This window comes from Pelobates fuscus, chromosome 1 (assembly GCF_036172605.1).
Source record: "Pelobates fuscus isolate aPelFus1 chromosome 1, aPelFus1.pri, whole genome shotgun sequence".
In the NCBI taxonomy this organism is placed as follows: Eukaryota; Metazoa; Chordata; class Amphibia; order Anura; family Pelobatidae; genus Pelobates; species Pelobates fuscus.
In genome coordinates, this window is record NC_086317.1 from 222,350,546 (window position 1) to 222,372,860 (window position 22,315).

Sequence of the window (22,315 nt, forward strand, 5' to 3'; positions counted from 1 at the left end):
GGGCAGCCATCTTTCATGTGTGTTCAGCCTGCTGTAGTAAGCAACGCAACGGTTTGGAGGTAAGGTACTCCCCTGTTTCAGAGCCTGCACCACGTTGCCATGAACTTGGGATCTTCCTGAGACAAAATTCTTCCCATCCAAGAAATTGCGGCTATACAGTGCTTGTGTAGAAGTCGGCGTCTCACTCTCCTCCACATGTGTGGCCGGTGTGTTGGGGGTGTTCAAAGCACAGGAAGGCATAGAATAGTAGTAATTTTGCCTGTGAGGAGTCTTTCAGGCCTCTTCCTACCATGCTTCTGCTCTCTTATCAGTAGTGTATTAGCAGGTGTTGCCAGTTTCATCCATTCAACTAAGGTAGCCCAAAAGTGGTTGAAAATTACCTCTAGTCGAGCCACAGGGAGGTAGAGTGGGTCAGCGACGTTGGCTTGATGCATCAGCAGGCCCTGCATCACGAGGATGGTTGCATTCACAACCTTGTTTGACTCTGTTCGGCATGCTCTGTATGTCGCAGAGGCAGCTCACCACAAACTGGGGGGCTCTGATGTGCATCCCTCCGCGGACCAGGATAACCCCAAGTCTAGAGGTGGGGAGAATTCAGAATTGGAATCTTTGCTGGATTATGCCATACATAAAAATATAATATCAAAAGAAAATGCTCAATATCTTTATAATAAACACCCAGTAATCCCATTTTTTTATTTTTTGCCAAAACTCCACAAAAATCCCATAGAACCTCCAGGAAGACCAATCATCAGTGGAATAGATTCAATAACTGCACACCTATCTGAATTCATCGATTATCATTTACAAAAATATGCTCAGGAAGCTCCTTCATATTTAAGAGACTCGTCCCATATCTTGAATATCTTGGATAGTCAAGAATGGGATGAAAATAATATATGGGTTATGATAGATGTAACATCTTTGTATACCATCATCAAACATGAGGTGGGTTTATTAGCGGTTGAAAAAATCATGGGGGAAGACTTAAATATACAAGATTCTCTAAAAGACTTTCTGCTAAAAGGTATACACTTCATTCTCCACCATAACTATTTCTACTTCAATGAGACTTTTTAACTCCAGCAAACAGGTACAGCCATGGGGACCAGGTTTGCCCCCAGCTATGCCACTATCTACATGAGGGATTGGGAAGCCAATTTAGTGTGGAGAGGGCATAGCTGGGCTGCAAACCTGGTCCTCTGGAAACGTTTTATAGATGACGTTTTGTTAATTTGGAAAGGCACACAACAAGATCTAGAACTTTTTTTACAATATATAAATATTAATGATTATGGTTTAAAGTTTACACATATGTACGATAAAAACAGTATCAATTTTTTGGATATAACTTTTTTTGTGAAACAGGGCAAAATTCAATCAAAATGTCACTTTAAAGAAACGGAAGGGAACAGTTTCATACACAAAAAGAGTTGCCACCATGAGAATTGGCTCAACTCAATACCGAAAAGCCAGCTAACTCGAATTAGGAGAAACTGTTCAAAAGATGAGGATTATTATCAACAAGCAGGCCATTTATCAAATAAATTGATTGCCAAAAAATATGATAAAATCATTTTAAAACAGGAAACTTCCAGAATTGGAAAATTAGACAGAAAGGAATTGTTAACACTAAAAAAGAAGGATAAGACACAAAAGGAGGTTTATAAATATTCATTTATCACTCAATTCAATGCACAACATCATGAGATCAAAAGAATTCTGAACAAACATTGGGGTATCTTGCTAAAAGATCCAATTCTAGGGAAGGTTCTCCCGAGAAAAGCACCGGTAATCTTTAGGAAGGCAAAAAATCTAAAAAATATATTAGCACCCAGCTATGCTCTAAGAAACACACATAGAGAGAACAAAATAGAAACCAGAAAAGGTTTTCATTCATGCAATAAATGTAAAGCCTGTAAAACCCAACGATTATTGAATGTAAAGAAATTTAAAAGCACCACAACAGGGAAAGAGTTTAATATAAAATCCAATATAAATTGCGAAACCAGAAATATAATTTACGTATTACAATGTCCCTGCGGGAAACAATACGTAGGGCGAACCAGCAGGAAATTAAAGGAACGCATCCTGGAACATCAAAATAATATCCGAAAACAATCAAAAAAACATATAGTTCCAATCCATTGTAACATTTGTAAAAAATGTAATTGGCAAAATTTCTATTTCTTAGGGATAGAAAAAAATAGACCACCATTGGAGGGGCGGTAATCTTATTAAAAAACTGGCCCAGCGGGAAACATATTGGATAAATACACTTAAAACCCTACAACCAAGGGGATTAAATGTAGACATTGATTTATGGTGTTTTTTAGATTAGAACTGGTTTAGGGTGATTAGACATTGCCTCCCTAATTTTGGGGTTCACTTTAATCCCAATCATCATAAAGTTTTGAAAAATCTCTGTTTTGAATTTATATATCTACTTTCTTTACTGTCTTTCCTTTTAATTTGAAAATGTAAAGAGTCCCCATATGCAACCACATATAGAAAGGTCTGTATATCTATACGGATACTAAAAAGCAGGTACCCCTTTAATGCTTTTTGAACAAATTTAAACCTTGCAGGTACAATAGGTATAATAAAAAGAGAATATGAAGAATTTAATAAATAATAATTACAATCAACAATAGAAGAATAATAATAAAATAGCCAAAAAAGTAAGAAACAACCTATTAACCTATATTTAAGGTTACAGGTAGAACAAGTTTCATCCTTTATATAAATAATAATTTCAATATCTGAGTATATTATAATGGACATATGCAATGATGGAATTATTGCATTATATATAGTTCTATGTAAGGTTGTTTATGGGAACTCTATGTGATATAATTCTGTATATTTTGAAATGTATAGTGTCATATAATTGATAGAAAGGAGAATGTGCAAATCCATACAGTTTATTTGAAACATATCTTTATTCCCCTCCACATGCTCCCATGACACACCACACAATGATTCTTGAATGGTCACACTCTGATGGACCGTTTGTAAAAGAAAAAGAATAAGATCCTTGAAAAAAACGGGTGGAACGCATACGAAATACAAGTGGAACGCACGGCGGACGTCCGGAACGGAACGTGATGACGTCACCCACCCGGAACCAGGAAGTGATCGCGTTTTGATCGCGATCAGCTGAACTTCACTGGTGGAATCAAGAATGACTGATTGTGGGGTGTATATAAGAGGGAGGGAGAGGGAATGTTTTTTATGCATGATTTATCTGCCACACTGCTACAAGGTCCCTGAGGAAGTCCCTGAAGTGGGAAGAAACGCGTTGGACACACTGGGGGCAGTTTTTACTTGATTTTATGCTGACTGATCCTTACCTATGTGTAAGTAATAAATGTTTTTGTACTTTGCACAAGCCTTTCTAATTTTCATTTTTGGATGCTTCTGTTTTTCTCTCTATATACATATGAGATTGAATTAATTGGGAACTAAAGAAACACCAGAGAGCCACAAGGAATATTGATACGCCCTGTTTTAACAGTCAAAGTGTGAGTGATCCATTTGGCACATAACACTATTACATATTCCAAACAGAGTTGCACTATGTTATTTTTTATTTCCCTATAGTTGGATTGACCCATATTTTGGTTTCATAGAGGTGGGGAGAGCAGGTTCCAAGCGATCAGGTTGTATAATAGACAGGAGCTTGGCTGCGGATTCCAGTCAGAAACAAGTTGCAGGCCGCAGGAGACCCTCGTCTCAGAGGGCACATTCGAGCATCAGGTGCTCCAGTCAAGAAGTTACTGGGACATTCTCAGGTTGAGGTAAGCCCATGGTAGCAGAATGTAAGAGGCAATTCTTCCTTTTTTAGGCTTAAAAAGTCAGCAAGGCTGAGGAGCTCTCCCAACCTGCGCCCTGCTTAGTAAGCGGCCAGGCCACGTCCCCTTTATACCATATATTTAATAAAAATATTATATAGAAATATATATATATATATATATATATTGATTTCTCTTACTGCTCCTCCTCTTCTTCCTCCCACTGGCTATTTTATCTCACTTGATCTGTGAACCAAATGGCAAAATGCTCATATCAGTGTAATATAAAATATATACATAATATTTATATTATTATATATGTGGCAATACTCTAATTGACCCATTTTCCTACCCTTTTTAGTTTATTGGAATGTCTCCCCGAAAACTATCACATGAACATTGTTTGGCTAAACCGAACCATCACACAAATGAGTATCAGGCATCTCAAAACAAATTTTGGGGAAAATAATTTGGACAAACTAAAAAATCCCAGCATGCAAGTTCTTTGAATAAGTACTGTATCTAGTTAAGAAACATGTGAGACAGGACAAGCAGGATATGGTATTAATAAAATATGTTTGTGTATTTGCTCTACTGCGTATGTATTTTGAAAAACATTTTTTTATCACTTGTTTACTTTCGGCTTGGAGTAAAGGACTGTTTTAAATTCATTTGCCTTGAGCAGCCTCTTATTTCCTATTCTTGATCTTATCTAACGTTCTTACACTGAGTATTTATGTTTTCCCTGACATGGAAAGAAACAGGTTTTACTCTATATTTTATATTACCTTTGTTTTATTTTTTGTCAATTCTTATTTAAGACATTTTTATATCAATTCACAAAGTATTTTATTGAATTTTTTTTGTAATTAATTTTTTTTATATGTGTTTAAATCACTCCGAAGCAAGAATCACAGGCACTATGAATACTTAAATATACCATACTGATGACAAGCATTACTTTTTAATGAATCAAATGAAACATTGTACTTTCTGCAGCCATGTGCATTTGCCAGCAGACAGGTGAACAAAGCTGGGGATTAGCTTAGCTCCCAGGTCCCATTGATTTTAATTTTGTAATAAAAAAAAGTTTCAATGAACATATTGAATTCCATGTCTTCTGCTTGTAATAAATAGGTAAATTTTTATTAAAAGTTCCGAAGCACCATATACAGTAAGGCAGTGCATTTTGTGTACAATGTAAGAGGATAGAATAAGAAGCTGTGGCTCCCCTTAGTACAAGACCTGAGAATACCAATCTCAAGCAAGTCTGAAAATTTTACATGAAACAGGCAGCTTTTATGTATACTTTATAATGTTTTCAGCAAGGAAGCAGGAAAACAAATGCAATGGAATATTAATGCAAAAAGCTTCAAAGCAAGAGTGTTTGCCATGAGCTTAAGGGACGCAACTCTGTGTTCAAGGGCTGAAGCCTTAAAATTAATTTTATAAAGAAAATATCTCTTGCATCTTACTCATGAGTCTGATTGATTCGTATGCACGGATGATATATACAATTTATTTAGATCTAGACAGATTTTTTATATATATTTTTTTCATGTTCTACAAAACAGTTATTAAAACAAAATTACATATTTATATAATTCCATTTGGAGAGTGTTAAAATATATTTTGGAAAATACTCTGAAAGAAAACAATTGAGACTAATTAAAACATATGGGGTAGGTACTTTATTTTGTTTTAGTGGGCATTTAGTGTCAACAAAGGGCATACCATTGGTACTGAGGATTTAGAAGCATTTGAACGTTCTTTGTGGTGTAAATAAAAAAATAAAAAAAATAGAAGACTACTCTGATATTCTTCCCCTGGTTAATAGAAGGTTTAATGGGGTACTTTTTATTTTATGCTATCCTTCATCTGAAACACATTAGGTAGAAGAAAAGTACCATGAAAATTTAACTTTGCGTAAGCGAAGGGAAGATGGGGGAATTAATACTTGCTCTTTATTAGTTATTTGGGATCCTTCACATGTGGTCTTTTTTCTTCTCTCTCCCATGTCATTGCCAGGGGTGTAAGTTTTCATTCAATTCAAATTAATCTCATTATTTGGAAATTTTTAGGAATATTATTTATTTATTTATTTAGTTTTTAGCAAACCCCTTAATTGAACTGTAAATGTACATTTTTAAAATAAAAGATCAATTAATTGCAAGACAGATGGGCCTTCTTTTTTCCCAGAAAAGATAATGTAGATTGGATTAGCCCGTATTGGTCCGGTAGACAAGAAGCCAAATAACAGAGTATTGCAGTATGCAATTATACCATTTTTATTGGACTAACATAATACTTAAAAAATAAGCTTTCAAAAGCTTTCCTATCTTTCTCAGACCTTATACTCTATATATACTTACCTATGACAATTTATCAATATATATATATATATATATATATATATATATATATATATATATGTATGTATGTATATATATATGTCAAAAGGGAGGGTGCTCTTCGTGATTGCTTTGTGCCCCAGCAAAAAAAAAAAATGTAAAAACGCTTTGTATAGATGGCAACAACTAATGCCATCTTACAGAGTTCTGGTACTTCACAGATCAGATGGATTAAATAATATATATATGGTTTATTATAGCCCAAGAGTGCATCCTGATAACTTGGTGTTTCTCGTTACTGAACCGGCTTCCTACTGACTGTCTTTCTGTATCATTGACCCCAGCGTGTTTAATTAACGTTAAGCCCGGCCACTCTAAGGTCCGGTATACATTCATTCTATACCCTGCATTCTAAATATACATTTATTCTACTCCCAATGCAAACAGCAATACATACATAAAAAAATAACAGATGGTACAGCTTAATTGATGTTACAGAAAGATAGATCTTAGATAGAGAGAAAGCATCAGGGAAACGAACGAAAAAGTAGTAGTAGAATATGTTCTTTTATCTACTGTTCTTTTATAGACAGGACTATTATAACGTGATAACTTTTAACTAAAGCACTCGCTATATAGGGACATATATGAAGACCCTCAATCCTCTCATTATACATCAATATTCCAGACTTTTAATGGTACAGCATTGCATATTACCATTTGTTCTTTTTAACCCATTATACATTCATACCAAATATGGATATAAATATAGAATATGTAATATTCTACAGTACCTTTAATTTAATTGAAGCTATTTTTTTACTTATCCTACCTCACCAAGAAAGTAAGTAAATCAAAAACGTTCTAAAATTTTAATAATTTTATAAACTGTTTTATTGAGGCATATGAAATAATCTGATACATCATAATAGTTCGCACAAAAATGGAAGTTGTCATCAATCAACAATCACACTTCCCCATCATTCCCCCCCCTCCCCAAGTCACTCATGTGGGATAGATAGTAAATGTTTCTCATACAGGTGGTACCCTGTAATACTCTATGAAGATACTATTACCAATACGTACACTTTTAAACATTTTGATACTAGTGAATAATAATAAAAATAATAATATCACCAAGCCCAGATTGGGATAGCTTTCAAGGTACAACAGAACATCATCAGATTTCTGTACAAACTTTGCTGCTACATCCTATCTTTTTTGGAGAGTTATAAGAATACATTGATAATGGTTGACATTTGCCATTTAAGAAATATTTTCCTAAATATGTGATGTTAGCATGCACAACATGTTCTGTGCTTCAGGAAGGTATACAAAACACATGAAACTGTCAGAGCAGGAGCAACAGTTATCATAATAAATGCCTGGTAGACTGGAAAAACGTGCAATTTGTTTCATTACGAATGTGAATTCGGATGAATTTTGGGCAATTCGGACATTCTGATGCTTCTGAATGTCCGAAGTGCCGAATTTCCAAAGTGCCGAACTGAAGTGCCAAAGTGCTGAATTGCTGTGAAAATTACGTGAATGGTGACAAAATTAATTTCGAATGATGGGAAAGAGAGGGAAGTAGGGTGGTTAGAGGTTTGAAGAAGCAGTGAGGTGAGAGGAGAAATCCTACACAACCTTTACATTCAGAGTGTCTTGGGTTGTGGGTAAGTTGAAGACCACCAAAGGATTCTAATAAATAATTTCTCACTTGATCTGTAAAAAAAAAAAAAATCGCATTTACTTTCTGTCAATCTTTTTTCTCATCAATAATTTATTTTTATCAGCTGGTTAGTGCAGATGTAAGGTGACCTTATATTGGGACCTTACAATGGGAAAACCCAGATTTGAATTCCTGTCAGATCACCTCACCAGTAATCAAAAACAATCAACATGTTTTTTATATTTTAACATCAATATATGCAATACTTTTATAATGAATACATGTAAAACAAATTGTATATAAAGATACATGCATCAAATATACAAAAGGCTAAAAAAGCCAGTTTATAATCGTAGAACGCACACAGTGAAGGGGTATGAATATAATAGAAATTACTCTATTCTTTAAACACTGTAGATAAATTAGGACTCTTCCAGGTCTTCAAATGTATACAGAAAAACAAAAGATCTACAGTAAAATAATGATAAAAACTCATAGAGTAGTATTGTAAAAATACCATAAAATCAAATGTCTGTCTAATGCAACCACAAACATAAGTTTGATTGAAGGCACATCATAAAATCATGGTATCTTCAGCAAAATGAAAGGGCATGTAGAATAAAACAATAATAGTGCAGTGTTTCTAGATAAAATATCAAATCGAATACAGGTTCAACTTACAGGACCAATTGAAATAGTAGGCACATCAAAAGGTAAAGTAGGAGTCCCAGGGGAGTGAAGTCTCAGCTGTCCTCTGATGTTCAAAGATAAGAACTTTCTCATCTCAATAATGATGTAGACAATTAAACAATATAAACAGAAATTAAAATAAACAATAAATACAACTAACAATAAAAAGATACTCCTTTACAGTCCACAGCCTATGCGTTTCATTCGAATCAAACCAAACTTACTCAGGGAAAAAAAAGTCAAGTCTTCTGTGAAGGGAGCAGTTTATCCTCTGGTGCACAGTGTTGCTCGTTTTAAATCTGAGAATACATTCTCATGGTTGCTCCTGTGGAGTAATCGCACCTGCAATTCATTCCCTTCCATTCCGTTCCCAGCCTCGTTCTCAGGAACGCAACATACATCATATGTGCATGCAACCGACAACTCATGTTATCTTAAAGCCTTGATTAGTCCAAAGTTATTACAATAGCCATAAATGCAAAAACAAAAATACTAAACAAAAACTAAATACTACTAAACTGCAAAAACGATTCAAACTCCATAAATTCAAAAACTTATCAAAATCTATCAATATCCAATATTGAAATAAAAATTCCCTACAAATTGACTACAGCTCACCAGTAAGTGTCCTTAGGCAAGACATCTAATATATATCTGCCTACCTCAAACTCTCATAGATTTGAGGGGATCTGCTTTCTACAATTTGAAAGTGTTGTGGAATATATTGGCACTGTATAACTTATAATAATAATCTTTTTTTTACCCACCACCATCTCTTCTTTTGTGCCATTGATGAAATCCAGAATCACAAATCAACATGAATATGCTGAGACATTACGCGTTTTCGGTTTGTTCATGTTTTGGTGACCGATCACCAGATCGCCTCAAATTCATCTTAATTGCAGTTAGATCACAACAAATATCCAGTCTAAAAATCTAGGGTTTGTTTAATACATTCATAAACAGTGTATTTTACATGCAAAGAATAATAGCTCTGGTAACCTATTAATTAACAGAAAAAGGGCTTAGCAGAAGTCACACAAAGACTTAAAGAAATACTTTTACACATTTGGGACAATAAAATGTGAAATGCTCTATCTAAGAATTTGGCGTTTTGATATTCTGCAGAGATTTTTTTTATTTCTAGATGCTTTTCAAAAAAATAAATGTATATTTAAGTATATTATACCTAATATACTTGGAAATTTAGATAAGTCAGTATGGAAATGATGCAGTATTTTGACTGATTTGTATCATTTTGAATTACAGAATTGAACTTTAAAATTCTTCACAGCCAAACATTTTGAAAATTAAAATTGTAACAATATTGAATATACTGCCAAAAAATATTTGCCATGGAGAAGACTAATGGCCTCTGCAATTCACAGTACAAACTCAGACTAGTGATGTCCCGAACGGTTCGCTGGCGAATAGTTCCCTGCGAACATAGCTTGTTCGCGTTCGCCATGGACGGCGAACATATGCGATGTTCGGTCCGCCCCCTATTTGTCATCATTGAGTAAACTTTGACCCTGTACCTCACAGTCAGCAGAAACATTACAGCCAATCAGCAGCAGACCCTCCCTCCCAGACTGCATTCTTTTTTTTTTTTTTTTTTATGGACAGAAGTGTGTTATATTTGAGCATGCTAGGCTGAACGTGCGTATATCATGGCTAGTTGCACTGAGGGTATGAGTATATAGCAGTACATTGTTGTGAAAGATGGCTGTCATGTTTAGGGTGTAGTCTGCATGTTATCAACTGTGTATTTATATCAGCAGCTCCACCACTAGTTATAAATCAAGTGTGAGTCGCCCCATGAGATGAGACTAGGGAATAACATAATACATGAACGGTTAAGGTAAAGGCATGTAAGGAACTACGACAATAAACTCTTTAGGAGGTGAAATAATGATATGTTTAAATGCTTGCTACTTTACGATTAGTTAATGTGCAGAGAGTAGTTCATGTGATCAAAGGCATGGTGTGGAGGATCGGCTATAGTGGGACATGCTTGGCAGGCTGCTGTTTACTGCTTGTGCTCATCTGATCCCTTCTGGGTGCCAGGTGCAGACCCTGGGAGTCCCTGATACCTGGAACAACAAAGGCAAGTCTCTGGCTGAGTGCCGGGTTCGCGGCTTGAGGTGGTGGAAGCTTGTTTTGTCGGGTGGTCGGATCTGTCCCGCTGGTGCTTCACGTCCAATGCGGGATTGTGGTGGCTTAAGGTGTGGGTGAGTGCTTGACGTGGGGCAGGCTCTGCATTTCTGTTTGTGCCTCTGGTCCCGTCTTCGACGCCTTTTGCGTTGGTGGATTTTAATGGGGACTGCTTCGCTTAGCTCTGGTGGAGCTTGTTGGGGCTGTGGTGGAGCTTGTTGGGGCTTCCTGCTTGTTATTTGCTTCCAAAATTGATTAAAGAGTCTGTCCAGCTTAGACTCAATAGCCTGCCATGCATTGCTGGTACCAGGAGGACATGCGGCTGCCGCCATATTGGGAGAGTCGCAGATGAGTATGTCAGCTTGGGCGGCTGTGCTCTGTGCCTCCATTAGCTCCAGACAGCCTCTCATGGGTGGACCGGGATATCCCCCACTGGTCCGAGGGGGGGGGGGGTAACGGAGCTCTTGCCAGGAAGTAGCTGCTCCTGGGAATCCCAGGATCGGGAGATCGGCCGCCTCTCCCGCCCGGTGAGCACCAGGCCACACTTGCCACGCGGAGGTAAGTAAGTGAGTTGCTGTCCACTATTAAGCATGTTGGGTCGGTCAGGTAGGAGCAACATTGCTGGGTCATCCCCTTCTGGGGTGAAAGTTGCTTGTTGATAGTTGCTTAAAGTGAGATATTGAGGGAGCTCACATGAAGTGCGTCTTTCCTCAATGACAGCTAGGCCCCGCCCCCCGGAAGCTGCATTCTTAGTGAGAGGAGGGACAGTGTAGCTGCTGCTGATTTAATAGGGAAATCGATAGCTTGGCTAGTGTATTCAGTGTCCACTACAGTCCTGAAGGACTCATCTGATCTCTGCTGTAAGGACAGCACTCCAAAAAGCCCTTTTTAGGGCTAGAACATCCGTCTGCTTTTTTTTTCCCTGTGTAATCTAATTGCAGTTGCCTGCCTGCCAGTGTGTGTGTCAGGCTCACAGCGTATACTGTGCCCACTTGCCCAGTGCCACCACTCATATCTGGTGTCACAATAGCTTGCATTTAAAAAAAAACAAAAAACCTTTTTGACTGTAATATAATAGCAGTCAGTTTCCTTCACACGTGTGCGTTTCAGGGCCTGACAGGGCACAGTGTCACACCAGTGCCACTCATATCTGGTGTAACAGTAGTGTACATTAAAAAAAAACAACTAGAAATTTGACTGTGAAATAATAGCAGTCAGTTTCCTTCACACGTGTGCGTTTCAGGGCCTGCCAGGGCACAGAATCACACCAGTACAACTCATATCTGGTGTAACAGTAGTGTTTAAAAAAAAAAAAATGCAGGGGGCTTGTTGTCACCTTTCGGGGACCCTTGGTGTTGTACGTGGCTGGGTGGAGGAAGAGACCTTCAATGACATCAGTGAGGACAAGGAACGGGACATGGGGAGTTTGTGGTTGTGCAAATGGACTGTTTGCAGTTGTTTGCGGTGCGTTAAACGGGGAGTTTGGTCTGTCACTGTGAAGCGGGCGTAACCCTTACACTACCTGATCGATACAACATCATACCTGATGTTTTAAAGCACGTTATTCCAAACAATTTAGAAATGTTAGGTGATTTATGCCCTTTATGGATTAAGACCAGACTCTGCATCAACTATGTAATTTTCCATGGGAGTTTTGCCATGGATCCCACTCCGGCATGCCACAGTCCAGGTGTTAGTCCTCTTGAAACAACTTGTCCATCACTATTGTGGCCAGAAAGAGTCCCTGCGGGTTTTAAAATTCGCCTGCCTATTGAAGTCTATGGCAGTTCGCCCGTTCGCGAACATTTGCGGAAGTTCGCGTTCGCCGTTCGTGAACGGAAAATTTTATGTTCGCGACATCACTAACTCAGACTCTTAATTTCCCCTCTCCTTGCAACTGTCAGGCCTTGATTCACAACAACCCCAGTTCACAGCACAAACCCGGACTCTTAATTTCTCTTAAGTGGGATCAGTTTAATATGCTTCTGTAATGGCACACGTATGCAAAAAACATTTTGACACCTTAGCGGGGATTAACCATAGGACAAGCTACTGAGTTTCTCTAAGCTTTTGTCTGTTCTCAGAGTTTTCATATTCTTTGTTTATGTTTCCTTTAATTACCTGTAGTTTACCACTGTAATTTTTCATACATGTTGAAAATTTTTCAATGTTATTTTCCGTGACTGTATTCCACCAATATTTCATGTACAAAGAGTTATTAATAGTTGGGGTGATAGAATTTGGTTGGAAAACTTTTCACTTGTATACAAAAACTTTTTTTATTCTTCCCACCCCACTCTCTCCATCAATTGACCATCCTAACTGATAATACCGTTGTATAACTCTGTCTTATCTCCATCCTTGTTTCTTAGGCCTTGATACACAAACCCAGCTCACATAACAAAATTCAGACTCTTTGTTTTCTCTAAGCACTATGCACCCACCCGTCACTCCTCCTGCCCACCCAGGTTCCTTCTAAATTTATAGCATGCTGCTCCAGCTGCTTAACCCCTTAAGGGCGGCGGAAGTGCTATGCCGTCCTTGGGGACCCGGCTCTAAATGCCGGCGGGCGGCATAGCACGTCCACGGCATCCTGGCCACTTACCTACTCACTGGCGATCCCCCACCGGCGATCACGATGGGGGACTTACCTGGCATCCCTGGGAGTCCCCCTGCTGCTGATCCGACCCTCCTAGTCCATGTGATCGCGAGGTCCTTGCGAGGACCTCGCGATTGCATGGACGGAATAGCTGTCCATAGCAGTTCCAGCAGGAGGAGTGCCTGGAATGACATATTTATACATGTAATTTCGTTCTAACTGTATTTTGATATTAATATATATATTGATATCAAAATACACTTAGAACAAAATGATATGTATATATCTATATATGTATATATCACTATATATATACTTATATATATATATATATATATATATATATTTCCTGGCTAATCATGGTAGCATATACAACATGGGTTAGCTCCACCCCTTACAGCCGATAGGACAGGAAAAACAACTGAGGCTTTAAAAGGAGGCTCCATTCCTAAGGTCCTCAGTCTTTTTCCTGTCCTACAGCCCTTAGGATGTGAGCAATTTGCTCCCTTTACTTATGGACATGTATGTTTTTTCTCTTCATTACTTGATTTGTTTTTGTTATTTTAGGGTGCCTTTATACTGTGGCATTTTTATACTATGGTACTTTTACACTGTGATTCCTTTAAACTGTGGTGCATTATGCAGCGGTGCCTTATGCTGTAATATCTTTAAACTGTGGTACATTATGCAGTTGTGCTTTTATACTGTGATGAATTTAATCTATGAGGAATTTAAACTGTGATGCATTTAAACTGATGCATTTAATCTGTGATGCATTTAAGCTGTGATGTCTTTAAATTGGTGCATTATACATCTGTGCCTTAAGTTGTGCTTTTATACTGTGATGCTTTTATACTGTGAGGCATTTAAGTTGGTTACGTTGCCTTTAAGACCGTATGGTAGCCCAGGAATGAGAATTACCCCCATGATGGCATACCATTTGCAAAAGTAGACAACCCAAGGTATTCCAAATGGGGTATGTTCAGTCTTTTTTAGTAGCCACTTAGTCACAAACACTGGCCAAAATTGGCGTTCAAATTAGTTTTTTCACACACAAACAAATATTTGAGACATTGCCATAGAAATATGTCTTGTTCTCCAGAATATCTTGGGAGGCAATCAACAGCGAAACTAGATTGACATCCTTGCCTTCCTAGATATCCTTCTTAATATTTGCTGGTACCATGTGAGCTGGGTTGATGATATTAGGGTTCTGTAGTGAACCAATAAATTTACCAGTCAGGGTGCCTGAGAGACCAGTAGGTTCTGGAATAATCAATCCAGATGGTGCCACTGGCCTATCATCCAAACGGTCCAGCCTATCAGTAATATGAGGACAAGACTGATGACAGTAAGGCCTGGATGTCAGATGACTGGGCACCACTGGGGCCCTTGCCAGCCCAGGTATTATCCGTGTTGGTATTGAGCAGTCTATAAAGTTCTGCCTTCCTGGCAGTGGCAGGGTAGGGAATATTCCTGCACCTTAATTTGGCTTTGATCCAGGACCTGAGGGAAGACAGGCTAGCATTGTCCCATCCACGAGATAGAGAGATAGACCTTGCAGGAGTGCTAGGAATAGACAAATCCTTAATAGCTTCTGGTAGTTCAAACATGCTAGAATAGGACAAAATATTCATGAGTAACCAAAGTGCTAATAATGTACTGGCTAGCTTATCTAATGCCAAGTGGTGAAACGTTATCTAATAATGGAGAGGGCAGCCCTTACTAATTGCCAAGTGGCATGAGAGGCTCTAGCTATTTGTTGGCCCGAGGGGATTTTGTGGCCACTGAGATTATGGCAGGGTGGTGGCCTCTCGGTGACCAGTAAAGCAAAAAGATAGCATGGGAGTGACAGGGGGAGGCCATCTCAATACCACCATGCAAGGTGACTAACTATGAGTTGACCTTTTGGGCGTGAGTACCTCTGAGTATGAGGATGGGTGTTGGCCTCACTGAACCACTAAGACTTAGGCAAGATGGCCAGAAAAACTAACTAAGTGGACTCAGAACCCTATCAGCCAGTAGACAAAGTCTTACCCTAGTGGTAGTTTCTGGATGTGGAGGGGGGAAAGTGTAACAACCCCCGGGTACACCTACCTGTCGTATCAGATGTATAGAGTAGGAAAGAGTAGATGAAGCAAGAGTAATACCTATGAGAGTAAATAGCCATCATGTAGTACCCATAATGTGACTGTAAATAGTAGTGTAACCAACATAAAACATTATGGGATACCTACCAGCTAATAGACTAGGCCTAAAAATTAACCAGGCAGAGCGTAAGTGGTAGTATAACCAGTAGGGCCTAGAACCTAGTAACATAAAAGGAAACAGTTAGGTTATCCGAGCGGGGAGGGACAGAACGTGGATTCTCAAGACACCTACCTGTCGTATCAGATGTATAGAGTAGGAAAGAGTAGATGAAGCAAGAGTAATACCTATGAGAGTAAATAGCCATCATGTAGTACCCATAACGTGACTGTAAATAGTAGTATAACCAACATAAAACATTATGGGATACCTACCAGCTAATAGACTAGGCCTAAAAATTAACCAGGCAGAGCGTAAGTGGTAGTATAACCAGTAGGGCCTAAAACCTAGTAACATAAAAGGAAACAGTTAGGTTATCCGAGCGGGGAGGGACAGAACGTGGATTCTCAAGACAAATCTAAACCACTAACCGATGTAAAATTGAAGGAATCGAAAGAGAGGAGATGATAGTGAATATGGCAGAGTGACTTCAATCTGTAATATATGATATAGCCAATATTAGAACTTCAAGAGAGCATAACTGACTACTAACTGGCAAAAATAACAGAACCGACCTAAAGTGATTTGGACAATTGATACCTGAGTCAACCAGAACCTATTTGAACCTGGAGATTTGGCATTAGGTACTACAGTAGGTGAAAGTTTAGGATCCAGTGATCATCAGTCAGTGTGGTCTAATATAAGAACAGTGACTGAGTCACACCACAAAAAAACAAAAGTTTGGACTTTAAAAAAACAGACTTTTCTAAAATTAGAATATGTGTAAATGAGTCATTATCAGACTGGAGCAATTTAAATGGAGTCCAAGAGAAATAGGATTACTTAAAAGTTGCACTTCTGAAGGCAACATAAAATTGCATTAGGCTTGTAAGTAAAAGCAAAAAAAAAAAAAAAGAAACCACTGTGGTACTCCACAGATGTGGCCAAAATCGCAAAAAATATAAGAGTTAGCATTTAGTAATTATAAAAAAAACCAGAATGAGGAAGACAGAATGATCGTAAAAAATATAAGAGTTAGCATTTAGTAATTATAAAAAAAAAAACAGAATGAGGAAGACAGAATGATCTATACGATTAGGCAGAAAGAGGCTAAGCAAGTTATAAGAGCTTCCAAATCACTCACAGAAGAGAAAATAGAACAGTCAGTAAAATAAAAGGAGCAAAATATTTTTTTAGATACATAAATGACAAAATCAAAGTAAAACAAGGATTAGTTAGATTAAAAACAAAAGAAGGAAGGTATGTAGAAGTGGATAAAGGTCTAGCTGACTGCCTCAATGAATATTTTTGTTCAGTATTTACAGATGTAAATGAAGGAAAAGGGCCTCAGTTAGGAAAAAGGACAAATGAGTCATTTGTTACATATGAGTTTACAGATGAAGAGGTTCTATTTCAACTGTCAAAAGTAAAGATAAATAAGTCAATGAGACCTGATGGAATACACCACAAATTATTAAAATAGCTTAGTGGTGTACTAGCAAAACCATTAACAAATGTATTAAACCAATCATTGTTAACAGGAGTAGTTGAAGAAGATTGGAAGTTAGCGAATGTTGTGCCCATTCACAAGAAAGGTAGTAGGGTGGAGTGAGGCAACTATACGCCAGTAAGCCTTACTTCCGTAGTGGGGAAAGTAATGGAAACCATGTTAAAGGATAGGATTGTTGAACACATGGATTTCAAGATCAGAGACAACATGGGTTTACTTCAGGGAGATCATGCCAAACTAATCTTATTGATTTTTTCATTGGGTAACTAAAATAATAGATCAGGGTGGTGCAGTAGACATTACTTACCTAGATTTCAGTAAGGCTTTTGACACTGTTTCACATAGAAGGCTTATCAATAAACTGCAATCTTTAAAAGAGCAATCTAGGGTCAGGAACACAAACCTGTATTCCTGACCCTATAGGGTTAAAATCACCATCTAGCCCCCCTGGTCCCCTCAAGCCTCCCTAAGTATAGTAAAATCTTACTTGTATTCAAGTCTGCAGCTGCTTACTTTGTCCCTGTTTCCTTTTGACCTGCCCACTGCCTGCTGACATCAGCACAAGTGGTGGCCTGATCCAATCCCAATGCTTCTCCATAGGATTGGCTGAGAAGACAAAGAGGCAGATCAGGGGCAGAGCCAGCATGATTCAAACACAGCCCATGCCAATCAGCATCTCCTCATAGCGATGAATTGAATCAATGAATCTCTATGAGGAAAGTTTAGTGTCTGCATGCAGAGGGAGGAGACACTGAATGTTTGGATGCATTTTAGGCAGCCATGACCCAGGAAGGATCTCTAACAGCCATCTAAGGAGTGGCCAGTGAAGTTATCACTAGGCTGTAATGTAAACACTGCATTTTCTCTGAAAAGACAGTGTTTACAGCAAAAAGCCTGAAGCTTAATGATTCAACTCCCCAGAACAAATTTAATAAGCTGTAGTTGTTCTGGAGACTATAGTGTCCCTTTAAGTATGGATTCCAATATTGTTGAATGGGTAAGGCAGTGGCAGAGTGACAGGCAACAGAGGGTTGTAGTCAATGGAGTATATTCGAAGCATGGGCTTGTCACCAGTGGGGTACCTCAGGGATCTCTACTTGGACCCATTCTCTTTAAAAAAAATTATTAGTGATATTGCAGAAGGTCTTGATGGTAAGGTATGTCTTTTTGGTGATGATACTAAGATATGTAACAGGGTTGATGTTCCAAGAGGGATATGCCAAATGGCAAACGATTTAGGTAAACTAGAAAAATGGCCAGAGTTGTAGCAACAGACATTTAATATGGATAAGTGCAAGATAATACATCTTGGACATAAAACCCCAAGGGCAGAGTACAGAATATTTGATAGAGACCTAACCTCAACATCTGAGGAAAGGGATTTAGTGGTGATTATTTCTGATGACTTAAAGGTAGGCAGATAATGTAATAGAGCAGCAGGAAATGCTAGCAGAATGCTTGGTTGTATAGAGAGAGGTATTAGTAGAAAGAGGGAATTGCTCATGCCATTGTACAGAACACTGGTGATACCTCACTTGGAGTATTGTACGCAGTACTGGAGGCCATATCTCCAGAAGGATATTGATACTTTAGAGCGAGTTCAGAGAAGGGATACTAAACTGGTTCATGGACTGCAGGATAAAACTTACAAGGAAAGGTTAAAGGAACTTGACATGTATAGCTTGGAGGAAAGACGAGACAGGGGGTATATTACAGAAACATTTAAATACTTAATGGGAATCAACACAGTAAAGGAAGAGACTATAATTAAAAGAAGAAAAACTACCACAACAAGAGTACATTGTCTTAAATTAGAGGGGAAAGGGTTTAAAAATAATATTATTAATAATATTATTTTTCTGAAAGGGTTGTGGATACATGAAATAGCCTTGAAGCTGAAGTGTTTTATGTTAACAAAATTAGGGAGTTTAAGCATGCGTGGGATAAGCATAAGGCTATCTTAACTATAAGATAAGGCCAGGGACTAATGAAAATATTAAAAAAATTGGGCAGACTAGATGGGCCTACTGGTTCTTATCTGCCGTCACATTCTATGTTTCTATGTTTCTATGAGACTTGAAAACCTCAGAGGCACAGCAAAAAGAAGGTTCAAGCCCGGCAACCTATAACACATTGTTATAACATATCAAATGGCAGAACCAAAAAATAGCAACAAAGCGCTGCTCAATTTAAACTTTTTAAACACATTATTTGATAAAGATTTATAACATGTGCAGTACTCTTCTATGACCTCTAGGGGTCAGTAACCTACCAAGAATAATAATGTAACTATACGAACGTCCGCATGGGCTCTAGGAATTCCTATTATTCTAATAGGGCATTCGGCTGTAATTATACAAATGGCCCCAAAAGAGGAGGAAAGAGCTGCATAAAACCAAAAGCTCCAGTACAAGTAAACACTATAACATACATGTTTGTGCGAATTGTAAGTATCGTTCGTGCATACGAACTAACGGCCGAACGGGTGAGCGCAATACCACGAAAGCCAAAGTATACGAACCCACAAGCAGTAACATAGTGGACAAACTACCGAACCGTACGTTCGCATGGAAGTTAACGAAATAAAGGCATACGAAACAGAGGTAAGTATGAGAAATAGAGCTGGCCCATGATGACGCTGTGCGCCTGCGACAGGGTCGCGAAGGTCAACCAACTCACTGTTACTACAGCTTCGGGACAGTAAGCGGAAGCGACCGGAGGAGAGAGGAAATATCCCGGAGGCCTTGGACAGCTGAAAGTCGAACCAGGAGCATGCACACTCTAAGAGCAGATAAGGTATCCACGAGGGAAGGTAAGCAAAATGGCGATCTGCTGCAGCCATCCAGAAGTCCAGATATGCAAATCTCCAGACCAGAAACGGTAATGAGGTGGGGTCTGGTGGTCCTTAAGTAGGGAAATCATGCCCCTCCCACAACTACAGGCCCAGCCTTCTATACCCACAACTACAGGCCTAGCCTTTTATACCCACAACTACAGGCCTAGCCTTTTATACTTATGCCCTAGGTACACCAACTTGTGTATATACAGGTAAAATTCCTCTCTTTTTTCAGGATAAAATGAGCACACCACATCCCTATAGATACCAAAAGCCAGGACGAACTCAGGGATTGACAACTTCCTATTCAACCTGGGGTCCTTAGCCTTCAGTACGACCGAGGCATCGCCATTGGAATATGTACATACATACATACATTTAAATTCTACATATATATTTATGTAATAATGCTATATAATTAAGTCATTTTAATAATTACAATTTGCGAGACCTGCCTGATAACCCAGGCAGAAAGTCCAGAGAACTTAATTTGCTAGCACTATATTTAACCCTGTAACTTTCCAAGACACCATAAAATCTGTACATGGGGGCTACTGTTTTACTCTGGTGATGATATCATCAATGAAAGCGATGTTTTTTGCATTTTTCCACACACAAACATTACTTACACTGACGATATAATTGTTGTGATACATTTAATGCTTTTGAAACACTAATATTTGTGTTCAGCGAAGTCTCTAAGTAAAACAGTACCCCTCATGTACAGGTTTTATGATGTTTTCAAAAGTTACAGAGTTAAATTCAAGACTTGTTTTTCAGTTTTTTCCCATTGAAAATCGCCAGATTGGTTATGTTGCCTTAGAGACTGTATGGTAGCCCAGAAATGAGAATGAGAAATGAGAATTTGCAATAGTAGACAGCCCAAGGTATTGCAAATGGGGTATGTCCAGTCTTTTTAGTAGACAGTTACAAACACTGGCCAAAATTTGCATTCAAATTTGTTTTTTGCATTTTTCACACACAAGCAAATATTAACGCTAACTTTGGCCAGTGTTTGTGACTAAATGGCTACTAAAAAAGACTGGACATACCCCATTTGCAATACCTTGTGTTGTCTACTATGGTATACCATGATAGGGGTAATTCTCAATTCTGAGCTACCATACGGTCTCAAATACAATGTAACCGATCTGGCGAATTTCAAAGTGAAAAAAATATTGGAAAATGTAACATGCTATATTTGACCCTGTAACTTCCCAAAACACCATAAAACCTGTACATAGGGGGTACTGTTTTACACGTGAGACATCGCTGAATACAAATATGTGTATTTTATTGCAGTAAATTCAAACAGTATTATGACATTCACAGTTAAAATAGCATGCAGAACTGAAAAAAAATAACATTTCTTATTTTTTCTTATTTCTTCCATTTTATTTATATTAAATGATGTTTCATAGCTAAATATTTTATGTTAAATGATAGCCCAATTTCTCCTGAATAAAATTATATATAATAAGTGCGGGTGCACTTAATATGAAAGAGGTGAATTAGGGTTGAACAGGCATATAGTCAAATTCCAAGTTTTGTTTACGTTTTATTTTGATCAAAACATGTACATTTGGCTCAGTACTTAAGGGGTTAAGATCATTACCCCCTCATTCCCTTTACCCTTTAACAATGCAACTTCCTTTAATTTTCTCTGGCCATCACAAATTCCCCCTGCTACCTCTTGTCTCAAATCCCCATTATATATTTTAGGTTGTAAGCTCACAGGCCATCTAACTAAGCACTTTGTGTAAAAGAGGATCAATTGCTAGATCTCAGAATACTGGAAGGGCTTTATTTACCTTTTGTGTTGGTCTGTATATATTGTACAGTTTTTCCCCCCAATTGTACAGCGCTGTGGAATATGTTAGCCCTTTATTAATGTCAGTACTAATAAAAATAATAATGTGCTATATACAATATTCACATAATATTTCATTATACTAAGAGAAGAAGAAAAAAGAAATGTGCAACCACAGTGAAAATTCCTTGGAAATGAGAATTACTGACCTGGGTACATTCATTTCACGCATACAGCAGTCAAAACTCATTTTATGCAAACTGACAACTTCATAAATTAAAATAATGCTACATGAGACTGTATGCATTGGTAAATGTAATCATAACATTTTTGACGATAAAGTCTATTTAATTGCTGCAACTGTTAGTACTGACAGTGACACATTCTCCACTCAAGAAGATTGCATGCATTTCAACACAGTGCAGTCATTTAAGGTCTTATTCTAGTGCTGTTGTAATATGTCTTAAAATAGCTTACATTCTCTTCCTCTTTTATCTCTTCAAAATTTTCTTAAACAGGTCTGAACAATGCTGGACATTGCTGGACATAGCTGAATATAAATGAGCATTTGTGGAATTGTGTATTTTTAATAAGCACTTAAACAAGTGTCTAAAAATCCCCCCTTCTACTATTATGAAATGTCAGTCTTTAT